This window comes from Cervus elaphus, chromosome 18, assembly GCF_910594005.1.
Source record: "Cervus elaphus chromosome 18, mCerEla1.1, whole genome shotgun sequence".
NCBI classification, from domain to species: domain Eukaryota; kingdom Metazoa; phylum Chordata; class Mammalia; order Artiodactyla; family Cervidae; genus Cervus; species Cervus elaphus.
In genome coordinates, this window is record NC_057832.1 from 19,345,691 (window position 1) to 19,359,294 (window position 13,604).

At 38.2% G+C, this 13,604-nt stretch overlaps 1 long non-coding RNA gene across 1 annotated transcript in view; it reads right to left on the reverse strand.

Annotated features, from left to right (window-relative positions):
* Positions 1 to 13,604, reverse strand: part of LOC122674134 — a 54,058-nt gene that overhangs the window by 1,957 nt on the left and 38,497 nt on the right. Inside the window, exon 3 of the long non-coding RNA XR_006334910.1 lies at positions 11,790 to 11,950. This is a non-coding gene — a long non-coding RNA (uncharacterized LOC122674134). The remainder of the gene's footprint in view (positions 1 to 11,789; positions 11,951 to 13,604) is intronic.

Here is a 13,604-nt window from a genome sequence, read left to right on the forward strand (position 1 = left end):
CCAATGTTTCCATTTCACACTGGGCCCTGTAAGTCATGTAGCCCGTCCCGTTCTCAAGCAAGAGGTTTCCTATGAAACTTGCGCACTGTTTTCCCTTTGAAAAGGGAAAACAAAAAAGTCAATAGAGCCAGCATTTCACTTTTGATTATTTCACTTTCACCTCTAGGCCAAGACAAAAACATAAGGGCAGAGGGGAAAATGGTTTTTAAAGGGCACCAGAATATTTGAAATCCTTGACAAAGATTCCATTAGAGGGTTCAGGTTGGTTCTTGTCATTCTGGAATTGCCTCACCCACACCCTGCCTAAATCCCTGATTAAATGCCACCATTTCACCGTAGTGTTATCTTGGTCCTTTCTTCCACCCCTAACCCTATGTCTTTTGATTACAGAGGTTTGCTCTTTCTTTGTGAATTTTTTTTTCAATTCCTTTCTACTTTTTTTAGATTAAAGTTTGGAGTAGTATTATTATTGAAGCATAACGCCAGGCAGAGATAGGAAGCTCTTCAGCATATCTTTATTAATCCAGGGCAAGTCCATTTTGAAAGAAAGAAAGAGAAAGGAGATATATAAAGGGCAAGGGCTGGCCTTGGCAGATCCTCACAGCAGGGACAGAGTCTGACACACTGCAGAAAGGTCTTCAAGGAAACAGAGCAAAATTGTCTTCGTATCAAATTCCCCCAATGACTGACATTGCCTGAGCCTCCTCCTCCTCCCACCAGCCCCAGGACCTCTGTCTCATGAACCCTGACTTGGACTTTCTTGACTCACTACCTATTGGCAGACTTTCTCCTACAAATTTCCAGTGCCGCCCCTCCCCCCCTCAGCCATTAAACAAGGAAAACCCCCAAAGCCAGCCTTCTTCAGACATGGACGGCTCCCAGGGCGATGGGGTGACTTTATAGGTGACGATGAAGGGCTACCAGCTCAGCATCACAGAGATGAGGCACACCCTTCAGGCTCGTGGCAAGCTGCCAATTTCCCTCTTTAAGGTAAAACATGGAAGCCCAGCTTGACTGACTTGAAACCCAGAAGCCAGGGGAAATCTGGCTCTTTCCTTCTCCGCCTCACACTGTGTGCACACCTATTTTCTCTGTGAGTTATTCTGAAAGAACCAGCAGAGCCTGCGGTTCAGGGCAGAGGTGCAATAAAGGCTTAATGAAATAGGGAAGGCCCGAAAAAGAACCGGGCTTTCTGGATGATGGGAACAGACAAGGCCACCCCTCCGTCCCCTCACCTTCAAGGTCCCTCTGGGGTTCATCCTCCAAGGAAATCAGTCACAGGACAGAGGTACAGAAATGGTAAGAATTTTCTGCAGTGCTCTGAAAACACCCAGGTCATCCCCTGCTTCTTGAATTTCTAAATGGGCTCCATCTCATTTTTTTCTGTACTTCTCTGAGATGAGATTCTCAAGTTTCAGTTACTAGATTTGTTGCTGAGAGCAATACTCTGAATGTTAAAAATTGATGCGGTGTAAGTACAGGGCATCAGAACACCTGTCTTTGCAGCTGCAGGTCATGGGGAGGGAAGGGGAATGGGCGGGCAGGTTCTGCTCAAGAGCACGGAGGCAGCAGCCACTTGCCTCCCAATGGGAAAATATCCAATATTTAATGTGGGACCTGTCACACCAGTGCTTACCAACTGAATACTGGCTCTATTAACAAGTCTTTCTTGGCTCAAATAAATGTAGAGTCAGATATGTCTGGGCTGGAATCCTTGATCCTTCACTCGCAGATGCAGTCGTGAGCTTAGGTAAGTTATCTAACTCTTTGACCCTTAGTTTCCGCATCTTTAAGACTGGAATAAGTCACCTCTTAGTTCCTTATGGTATTTACAAAGACAATATACGTAAAGTGGCTCTCAACTTGAATTTTGCTCACATAGAATTCAAGATCATATCCCTAGAGAGCATGGCCTAGGAAAAGGACAGTAGATGTGACTGCTGGTAAGTGGCATGAATTATTAAGTGCCTGGTGTGTGCCAGCTCCTATGCTGGTGCGATACACCTTTTAGCCATTTCATTCTTACCAAGACCCTGTAAATTGGGAATTTTTATCTTCATCGAGGTCCCTTTTTTGTTGCAAAAAAGCTGATATTTATTGAGCACTAACTAGAAATCCATAAGGAGTTATTGTTACTGACCTCATTTTGCAAATGGGGAAACTGTGATTCACAAAGAGTAATTAATGTGAACAGTAATTGAATTGAGGTGTACGGGCTTCGAGTACTTCCACAGAAGTCAGAGACCTTGGTTTAAACCGCAGCCCTGAAGGAGTTACCAGATCTCTCTAAGCCTCAGTCTCCTCGTGTGTAAAAAGAATTTAAAGGGCTGTGAACTACCCACACAGGGAAAGCAAGGGTGATATACAGATCCATGGGCAGGATTAAGGGAAAACCATGAGGGATGAGGAAGCACGTGGTTAGCGGGGTGGGGTGGGAAAGTGCTAGCAACCAACCTAGACCTAAAGAGCCAGAGGAGAGAGTGGGCAAGATCTCTGGGAGAGCTGAGCTCTCCAGTGTTACGAGAGCTACAGCCATGGCGGAGACCAGAGACGGAGGGCATAGGAAGGCGAACACTGCCACCCGTGGCCTGGCAGGGAGGAAGCCAGGACCAGAGACGCCCTAACCTCACTCTCCTCATGCACTCCGGCCTCGGCCAGGTCTCTCATCACCGACCCCACCCAACTGGGAGCTACAGGGGAAGGAGTCAACTGGGCACACTCATGGTCACAGACAGGGGGAGGAGCACACACATTAATGGACAGTGGGTCTGGAAGTGCAAAGGGAAGATCCAGCATGGCTACCTTCCTCTACAGGCACAGAACTGGTATGGTATTAGTCAGGGTTCTCCAGACAAAAAGAACAAAGAGGTGGTGAGAGGAAGGGAGGGAGCTGCTGACAATACCAGAAAAACTTCTAGATCTATATAGCTGTGCCCTCTGAAGCCTCCTCATCCTGACCCCTAGGCTCATCATCTTTTTCCTCCCACTCAGCACTTGCAGATCATTTAGTGATGCACAAACTAAATAATTCACACAGTGTTTCAAAGTATATCCTATCATAACAAATATCATGCCCCTGATTTTTATCCCCAAAGAAGTGTTGAGCCCCCAGATTATAACTCATTTATTTAGGTAATATTTGATATCAAAAATTCTAGCCAAGCATAATAATTTTGATGGGTCTTTATCAAAATACCAGGCTCTGCTCTAAATTTCTACTTGTCCATTCATTCAATAAATATTCATTGAGCACTTCTAGGCATCAAGTCCTGTTCTCCAAGACAGAGATTCAAAGGTGCACAGCATAAGATTTCTGCTGTCAATAAGGTTTATATCTTAGCTGGGAGGAGATGACACATGTACTTAAACATGAATAATGAAGACAATTAAAACAGGCAGGTGTAGTAGGGCATGACAAGGTAGACCCAAGTAAGAGTGCATGGTCAGAGAGGCTACTCTGAGAAGTTGACATTTGGGCTGAGCTCTGAATAATGAGAAACAGGCAGCCTTGCTAAGATCAGGGCAAGAGTCATCTGGACAGAGAGACAGCCAGACAGCCAGTGCGGAGGCTCCAAGGCAAGAATGTTTGTCATTTTCAGGATCCAAAAAGTTGGCTAGTGTGACTGAAGCACAGTGGGTAGCGTGGTAGTTGTTTGAAATTAAGTCAAAGAATTAATCAGGAGCCAGACCACGGAGGCTCCCTGTCTACAGTAAGGAATCTGGGATTCATTCCAAGTGTGACTGGAAGTCATTGGATGGCTTCAATAAGGGAAGTGACATAATCTAATTTACATGTTTAAAAGATCTCTCTGGCTGCTTTTTTAAAGAGTGGAATCAGATGGAGTGGGAAGAAGAGATAACAGAGAAAAGGCTAGAACACCTGTTAGGAGGCTAGCTCTGAGACACCCGGAAAAGAAGTAAGAGCAGTGACCAGGAGGAACCTGCATCAGGCTCCTTGCTGTATCACCTCACTTTTTTATTTTTCTCCACTTTTTTCTTGATAGACATAATTATAGTGATTTAAGGGCATTCCAGGGACTCCCAGAGAGTCTGTGGCTCAGTCAGTCAAGAGTCTGCCTACAATGCAGGAGACCTAGGTTCAATCGCTTGGTCATGAAGATTCCCTGGAGAAGGAAATGGGAACTCACTCCAGTATTCTTGCCTGGAGAATCCCATGGACGGAGGAGCCTGGTGGGCTATAGTCCAAGGGGTCACAAAAAGTCAGACACAACTGAAGCAACTTAGCATACAGCATGCAGGGTGCTTTAGACTAAGGAGGTGATAGCGGAGAAGAGAAGATGGCTTTAGGATATAAAAGAGTTGGAGGTAGAATCAAAATGACTTGCTAATGGACAGGTTATAAAAGATGAGAAATCAAGATATGAAGGCTAATACCTAGATTTTTGGTTTAAACACCTGTATGGATGGTGATGGTGATGGCATAAATTGATGAGACAAAAAAATTCCATGGATAAGTATCTTTAATAAGGAATCATAAGTTCTGTTTCAGCCATACTCACATGTTATGTTGCCTGTGACCTGTTTTTAAATATTTCTGCATTAAAATATCTATATCATGTATGAATTTGTGTATACACACATGCATTAATTTCAGCTACACTCTAGGGACGGTTAGTGGTCCTAATTGAGAATTTGACTTTCCAGTGTGTTCAAATAGAATTCTATCAAAAATTCTACTCTCCAGACATCATCACTATGAGTACTTCAGCTATCATTATTTCTAACCAACCTCAAGTCTTTGGCTAATTAGTATAAAGAATTCTATAAATGGGGTTTTATTGGTGAAATTAGTTGAAACTGATGAAATCACTGAAAATAAATATATATGCATTGATTCAAATGTTCTTGAAACTCTGTCTAGACTTCCATGAACAGGATACAATAATCTAGAGTCTATTATTGTAGCCTGTACTCTTATGAACGGGGCCTGAGTCTTGATCTCTAATAGTACTGTATTTGACCACTGGTTCTAAGGATTCCGAATGTCAGTGCCAACTGACATTCTCCTTCTCCAGGGCATCTTCCCAACCCAGAGATCGAACCCACATCTCCTGCACTGGCAGGAGGATCCTTTACTGCTGAGCCACCAGGGAAGCCCCAACCATAAGGGTAAGGACCTAGAATATTGCATCTGACTCAAATGAGCATTTCATGAAGGTGCAGTTGAATCACCTGAAAGGACAGAGAACTGGAACTTCATCAAAAATTTTAAACAACAGCTTAGATCCAGGACAAGACAGGAAGGTCTACTATAACCACTTCTATTCAGCTTTGTACTAGAGATTCTAGCCAGGGAAATCAGGCAAGAAACTGGAATAAAGGGTATCCAGATTGAAAAGCAGGGAATAAAGCTATCTCTATTTGCAGATGGCACAATGTTATATGTAGAAAATCCTAAGGAAACCACTGAAAAAAACTGTTAGTACTAATAAATGAATTCAACAAGTTTGTAGAATACAAGATCAATATACAATATTGATATCAATATACAATATGATCAATGATCAATATACAATCAATATACAAAAAGCAATGTATTTTTATTTACATGTAGTGAACAATCCAAAGCTAAAATTAAGAAAAAAATTCAATTTATAGTAATATAAAAAAGAATAAAATACTTAGGAATAAACTTAACAATAGAATTCAAAACTTACAGTTTTGTAAAGTTTTGAAAACTCCAAAATACCATTGAAAGAAATGAAAGAACACCTAAATAAATGGAAAGACAATTCATTTCGTGGATCAGAAGACTTAATATTGTTGAGATGGTAATACTCCCCAAAGCGATCTGCAGATTTAATGCAGTCCCTATCGAAATCCCAACTGATGTCTGACCCTAAAATTGACATTCAAATGCAAGAGTCCCAGAATAACCCAAACAATTTTGGAAATTAAGACCAAAGCTGGAAAACAAAGTCACATGTTCTGACTTGGGGAAGAATATTATGGGGCTATGGAATGCCCCTTCTACACTTGTGGTCATGGATTTTAAGTGATTCCAGTTGATGTGGCCATGTGTTTACACAAACATCCAGGCAAGAAAGGGAAGGAAGTGAAGGGTGTTTGTATAAGGGAATGTTAAAGATAACTGAGATGAAAACAAACAAAAAAATTGAATGATGAATATGATTAGTAAATAGTTTACAGGTAAATATTTGACTGTCCTTTATCTGTTAAATTTTGTCCCTCTGCTTTTTTGGGGGGAGGTCTACATTAGAAAAATAATTATCAATATCACTCATTAATCCAGGCTGAATACAACAGCATCTCCAACAATAATCCTTCTCTTTCTCTCTCACCTTTCATTCTTTCCCTGTTCCACTCTCCGGTAGGATTTTTAAATACCTTCTAATCAAAGGGTGCCTTGCCCAGTGCTGCTATCAGATCCGGTTCTTTTTAAGAGTATGCCCTTCCCCTGCCATATGTCAGACAGGAGTCTTATCCAAGTCTTATCGTCCCCTCCAAAACCATCTCAGTCCCTGTGCTTATGTCAGAGTCACCCTCTTCGGAAGCCGTACTCCAGACACCTGGTAGGTGGATACTGTGCTTGACCCTCACGTCCTGATTTCTCCTCAGCATTACAGGGGCCCTCCTCCTCCACTACTTTCCTAGGACACAATGGGTTTTCCACAGTATCTAAATTTATCTTGTTTTTTGTTTCCTCCAAATTCCCCTTTCATTTTTCATCAGTTTCAGTTTTCAACTTCTTGATGATATCTCTGAGTCCTCCATCAAATGCGAGTGACTTTAAATGAACACCAATAGTTTGGAGAAGAAGACAAGAAATGCCATGAATATATACAATCCATGACATCATGTGATGGAGGCAAGCAAATCTGTAACTTCTGAGTCTGTGTTTAGCAAATGACTGAACATGCAGGGACTATTAACTACAGAACCCATATAAACCAAGCTATACTGACTAAAGAGGCTAACTCAAAAAAAAATATATATATATATATATATACATATATATATATATACACATGTGTATATACTTTTGATTACATGAAAATATGTTTCTTCACAGAGATTTTGAAAAAAAAAAAAAACTCCTCAACCACATGAAATAAATTCCTCATGCTGTAATAAAATATCACAAATGAATATGCAGTCTCTGAAACATAGAAAATAAAAGAAAACCAAAAATTCCATTAAATCTGCAGCTACATTCACACTCAACCACATGCGAGCGTCAGTTAGATTTTGGAAAATTCTCTGGCTTATTTCTTTTGATTTTATTTTGGCTCCTAAGTCTTTTCTTAATGTTCAGAAGCTTTTTAAAAATAACAGTTCCTTTGCTAAGCATTGAGTTTGTAGTGGGTCACTCTGCATTTTAATCTGTCACACTAAACACCCACTGAAGAATCTGAGCCAGTCATTTTATCCCCAAGTCTCAGCTCTACATTAACACCATCTTATTTTATACTTTTACTATTAATTAAATAAAATAAGAAGTACATTTTTATCAGTAATGTTTTAAAAATATTATTTGCAGCGTAGCACGGTCACACAGCTGCCCTCCCATGCAGGTGATTGCGGCTTGGTCAATTTGGTGATGGTTACACTGCAGGCGTTCAATAACAGTTACAGAATTGATTTTTCCCTTTTCTGTCCTATTACTTGATGTCTAAAATTTCTTTAACAAGACAAATGCTTAACTGCAGATAGGGCTTCAAAATCTGAGTACCTCTTGAGATGTTAAACACTGACTTAAGTGCATACCAAGGTATAAATGACTTTTTGCTAAACTAGATATGGTTAGGCAGGAGAGAGCACTGAACTTGGAGCTTGGGGTGGTATAATGTGGGATGGGGGTGTCTCATTCTTGCCATACTGATGATCTCTCCAAGGCTGAGTCTATTTTGTAGGTACATATTTGAACTGTGACTTGTTCTCAAAAAAGTAGTTGCAAAATTTTGTACAACCAAAATCACCACAAGGAAAAACTTTAAGTAAATAAAGTAGAAAAAATATGGTCTACACTACACATGTGAACAAATAGTTTACATCAACAGGAAAAGGCAACCTTCCTAACTGAAAAATAAATATAAGGCATAATGAGGCAAAAATAATAAAAACATTCAATATTAATAAGGATTCAAGGATTGTAAATTTTAGACAAAACGTAAAGTTAGTATATCCTTTCCTAAGGATAATCAAGCATTAAGTATTTATAAAATGCCTCATGAATATTCTTTTTTAACTCACTAATCCCACTTGTAGATTCTTAAGGACGTACTCAAAATGCACATAAAGATTTATGTTCAAGGAGGATCATTTCAAGACTTTTTATAATGACTCTTAAATTGAAAAGCTAAAATTTCCAAAATAGAAAATCAATAATTCTTCCAAAAGTAGAAAAGCAATAATTATGAGAAAAAAATTTTGTAGCCAAGGAGCATGTTTTCATAGAAAAATATTAACATGAGAAAATGCTTCTGCTATATTGCATGTTACAGATTGCATGTACAACATTTTTCTGGTTATATATAAAAAGAATCCGAGAGGATATGGACAATGTTGTGGTTATATCTGGTTGATAGAATTCCAGGTGATTTTATTATCTCCTTTATGCTCTTTTATAATTTTCACAATTTCTATAGTAAATGTGTTACTTTTATAATAAAAAAAATAGAAATTTTCCTGGAAAAACATTTTCACCAAATGACTAGCCTCAACCTTAGAGGTCTTTTGGACAGTTTGCTCCGAGAGCTAGTTAGTTCCAAATCCAATACTATTTTAAGTCCTGCAATGGAAGGCCCACATTTTATTTGCCAGGGACACTAAGTGGGGCCAGATGGCTTGCCCATTGGAGGAATATTCTCAACCTGGGTGCCCATCAGAACTGCCTGCAAGGCTTTAGTGCATGTGCTCAAGCTTCACCATGTGAGATGCTATAGATCTGAAGTAGATAGAGCTTGGGAATCCTGTGTGTGTAAGAGGGAGAGGGGAGAGAGATTTTTCTAAAATTTACTGCCATTTGTGACAAGACTTCTTTTTTATGCAAACAACATATTTCTATCTTAAATTAAGAATGCATCTAGGAGATAATTTTCTCCTGTAGATATTTAGCACCAGAAATAGGGCTAAGACAAATTGATTATTCTAAAATATAGTTATTATTTGGGGAAGATTTTTCTTCCGCTTTGTAAATAACTATACCATACAACACTCTGTCATTTAGCTACCTTGTCAGACAGTATATAAGGGAGGACAAATACCAAATTTGCACGCTCATTGAGAGGCATTTATTTTACATGTATATGTCACAGAGAGTTTATGGCGGTTTGGCCAAAATAATCATACTTTTATAATTGCCTCAAAATTCTAAGCCAAAGCTACTTTGATGATACCACATAAAAGAAACAGTAGGATCTTGACTGTACCCTAAAGAGGATTCAAAATTCTTTCCTGCAGAAAAACTCAAGTCTTTACTTAAGGGAGGAGGTGGGATGATCGTCTATGCAGGCATGTTCTTCTAACATTAATAGGTTCCTTAGCTTCAACAAAAGGATGTTAATCCTGTCCTTAGAATTAATGGCTAAGACACAAGACCTCATGGGCAACCAACTATATAGATCAGATGCACTCCAAGGAGTTGTCATAAAATAAAATCCCAGTTCGCTGCAGTGTAATATTTTTTCAAAAGGTCAGTGAGACAAACAATATTTGGATGAAATGGCTTAAATGTCACATTTAGATAGTATTTTAAAAATATCCTTGGATCAAGAGAGACATGTAGAGACATATACCTTTTCAGATTTTTTGCACCAAATATGGCTTACAGGAACACCAGTAATTTATATTGAGAATCTCTATGAGGAACAACCTTATAAATGTGTTTCTATACCTATTTTTATGGACATTGCTTTTTTTCTCAAAGTACTTTTGTTTTAACAGTATAATTTATAAAGACAACACATATTCACTGAGTAAAATTCAAATAATATAACATAAATTATTTAAAAAAAACCTAACCAACTCTACCATTATATTTGCCCTTTAGATATGTATCTAAGATAAATATAGATATATGTCATTATATCAATATTTTTATATGTATTTATATCTAATACATACAGATAATATAGCTAATATATATAGATGGATGTACTACACACAAATAGGGTCTTATTATACAGTCAGCCTTCCAACGAGTTCCCGTCTGCAGATTCAACCAACTGTGGATCAAATTTCCATCCATGGTTGGTTGAATCCTAGGATGGAAAACCACTGAATGTGGAAAACCAACTGGATTCACTGTACGACACAATTTTATATAAGGAACTTGGGCATCTACAGATTTTGGTTACACACAGCGGCTCTTGGAACCAATCTGCGTATAGTGAGAGATGACTATAGCATACTATTTTCAAACTTTTTTTTTCATTTAAATATATCAAAGAATATCAATGCACAACAACCTTCTCACTGACAACCTTCTCAGTTTCTAGTCTATAAGTGTACCAAATTTATTGAGTAGGTATCTTATTGATGTATCACTAATTGATTCTAATTTTTCACACTAATATAAATGGTACCATATTGAACATCCTTGCATGTACTTGATCTTTGTGCAATTATCTGATTATCTCTTTAGGATGGATTTCTAAAAGTTATATTTCTGAAATCACACTTTCTGATTTCAGGAAGAGAGAAGAGTGTTGACAAGGAGGGTGGAAGATGGAATCCCCTTCAAGGTACTATTGCTTCACTTATGTAGCATTATCAAAATAGCTTTTTGGCTTAGAAGATACTTATTGATTAATATGACTAAACTGACTTTCTAAAAATATTATCCAAACAATATTTCCTACCACCAGTCCTAAGAGGACCATTCCCTCCACCTACTCCCACCATTTTGTCAAGTTTCTTTTCACTTTTTCATACTAATAAATGAATAAATTTTCAAATGTATATTGGCCATTCATATTTCTTTATTAATTCTTCTTTCATGTCTTTAGTCCATTTCTCTACAGAAATGTTTGTTGTTCTCTTAATGATTCATAAGACCCATTACATATAGTGGGGCTTGTAACACTTTGCCATACATGTTAACAGATTTTTCGTTACTGTTGTTATTGTTGTTGGTTTCTGTACTTAATAGTTTGTCATTTGCTGGTTGGAGAAAAAAAATGATAAACACAATATGCCACTCACCTTATACACTGCAATTTCCGCCTTATCCCTGAAGACCTAACTTGAATCCCACATCTTTTCCTAACATCTTTTCCTTACCCATCCTAACATGATCTGTCTCTGTCTAACTTCTAACTGATTGTCTGTGCAACTTATTTGGCAGTTCATTCTGCAATGCCTGCTGACACATGTAAGTATTGTCAGCCACTCTCAAGGCTTATTTGTACTAGCCAGCAACCAACTCCTTAACAGGAGTTAAGGATTCACTCCATACTCTCAAACCTGGTCTCAATAATAAAACAAGTGCTTATGGAAAGCAATGAATTGGCAAGGGGGGAAGAAATAGGTGACAGAAGTCAGCTCGAATTTTCCAGGCTTGAAGAAAGGCTCACCCAGACAGGTTACAAAGTTCTCCTGCATTTCTGGCCTCAACATTCTGACCCAAAGTAAAGCTCATTCCGATTTTCACGTCAGCTCCTGAGATACAGCATTTTCTTTATTGCGAGAGCACCCACGTTTCCTAGTTTACCTGGAACATTTCCAGTTTGCTCTACTTGTGTATCTCTTAACGGTTCCCACTTTTCACTCCCCAAACTGAAAAGGACGGCAAGTTGCACGCTTACCTTGTCTGCTGGTGGTTTCAGTTTCTTACTTATTTCTTAAGCTAAAAATCTACCACACAGTTTAAAAGACTTGGTAGATGAAGATCCAAATTTCCAAGCAGGATGCAAATTTTGGCCCCTTCTTCTTGGTTTGATTAATTGAATCTATATGTGAGCCTAACCTTGAAAGATTAAAGGAAACAATTAATGTGCAGATAAAAACATTTGCTATTTATATGAGGTTTTTAAAAGGCCATAAAGTGGAGTTTTTTATAGTGTTCATGTTTTCTTCAACTAAATTGAGAACTTTTTGGAGTACCATTATTCTTACTTTTTGTACCTTTTCATCATAGCACTTAAAACAGTACTCTGTACTAAGTGGGCATGCAATAAATACTACTGTGAAACCACTGGGGGCCTGGAGATTTTAATTTGCTTTTTGATTAAGGGTGTCCTTCCTCTTGACTCCAACTATGTCATCACAGACATGTGAGGGGGTAACATTGATAGAGTGCTAAATGGGAAGAGTGGTATCACAGGAACCCAGTTGAATTAGAAGAGTCCCCTTTATGTCTTTGGCTCGGTTTTCCATGGATAGAGCTCATCTGAATTAGATGTGTCTGAAAATTCAATTATTCCAAATGGAAACATCTGGATCCCTTTTTCTTCCTTTAATCCTTTGTTCTGGTGACTCTGCCAGACAGTCCATATCCCTTGTTGGTTTGGAAGGAAATATATAAGGGCATAGTTAGAAGTGGGGGTAGCTGATGGAAATGGGTCCTTGTCTGTTTTTTCAGCTCTGTGGTCACTTTCCGTCTCCAGCTATTAGAGTCACAGATTTTTATCAGAGTGAGAAGAAATGTTCGTGTAACTCCATGTATTATAGTAGAAGGAATTTCTACCCAGCAAAATTAATGAGCTACTCAAAAATACATATGCAATGATAGCTGCATTAGAATTTTTTCTTTTTTGATTCTCAATCTAGAGCTCTTTTTACCACACCAGATTCTAAGTACTATCTGGAAATTAGTTATTGCCTCATTTCAATCTGTCTTACTGGTATTGGATTGATTTAACCTATAGAAAACAACTGCTCATTTAAAAAATTTGAATGTTATAAAAAATAAGAAAGATTCCCCCCCCTTGCCCAAATTTGCCTGATATCTTTAGTAGATGCTGAGGAATAAGACTGATTTATATTTTTCATGGAAGATATCAGCCAAATTCAAATAGATGTGTTTTTGTGTGTTCATAAGCTAAGACAGAATCAGAGAAAAAAGGTCTGACAAAGAGGATCATGAACCATCAAATACGTCTCATCCTTGCTCTCTAATTCTTTTCATAGAAAAAGAAAAGTTCTGTGAACAAAGAATAAGGAAGAGGTAGACATATATTTGACCTGTGGTTTTAGGTTTAACTTAGGAGAAGCAGAAAATAAGATCTCGTTATAATTATATCTGTAGGGGATACAGACAGTCCATTTAGATGGGCTGAGTATCTAGTTTTCTAAACTAAAAAGAACAGTTTTGATTCTTTGGGCAAACCATGACCTCATGCAGTAGAGAGGTTACAAGATGCTACTGACCAAGAGAAGTGATTTTTATACAAGCCATCACACGTCTGAGAATACTAAAAAGATATTTTAAAGTCTATTTTGGACATAAATTCTTATCTTCCCTTCATTCCAAAAAAAAAAGTTCAAAGTGACATTTCTGCTTCTAGCACACATTAGAAAATTATGTGAAAATACATTTGGTTCATGTACAATATTTTGAAAATCTTTATTGAACCAGTCACTCTAGGGTGTAAATTGATCTTCTCATCTCTACCTGCCTT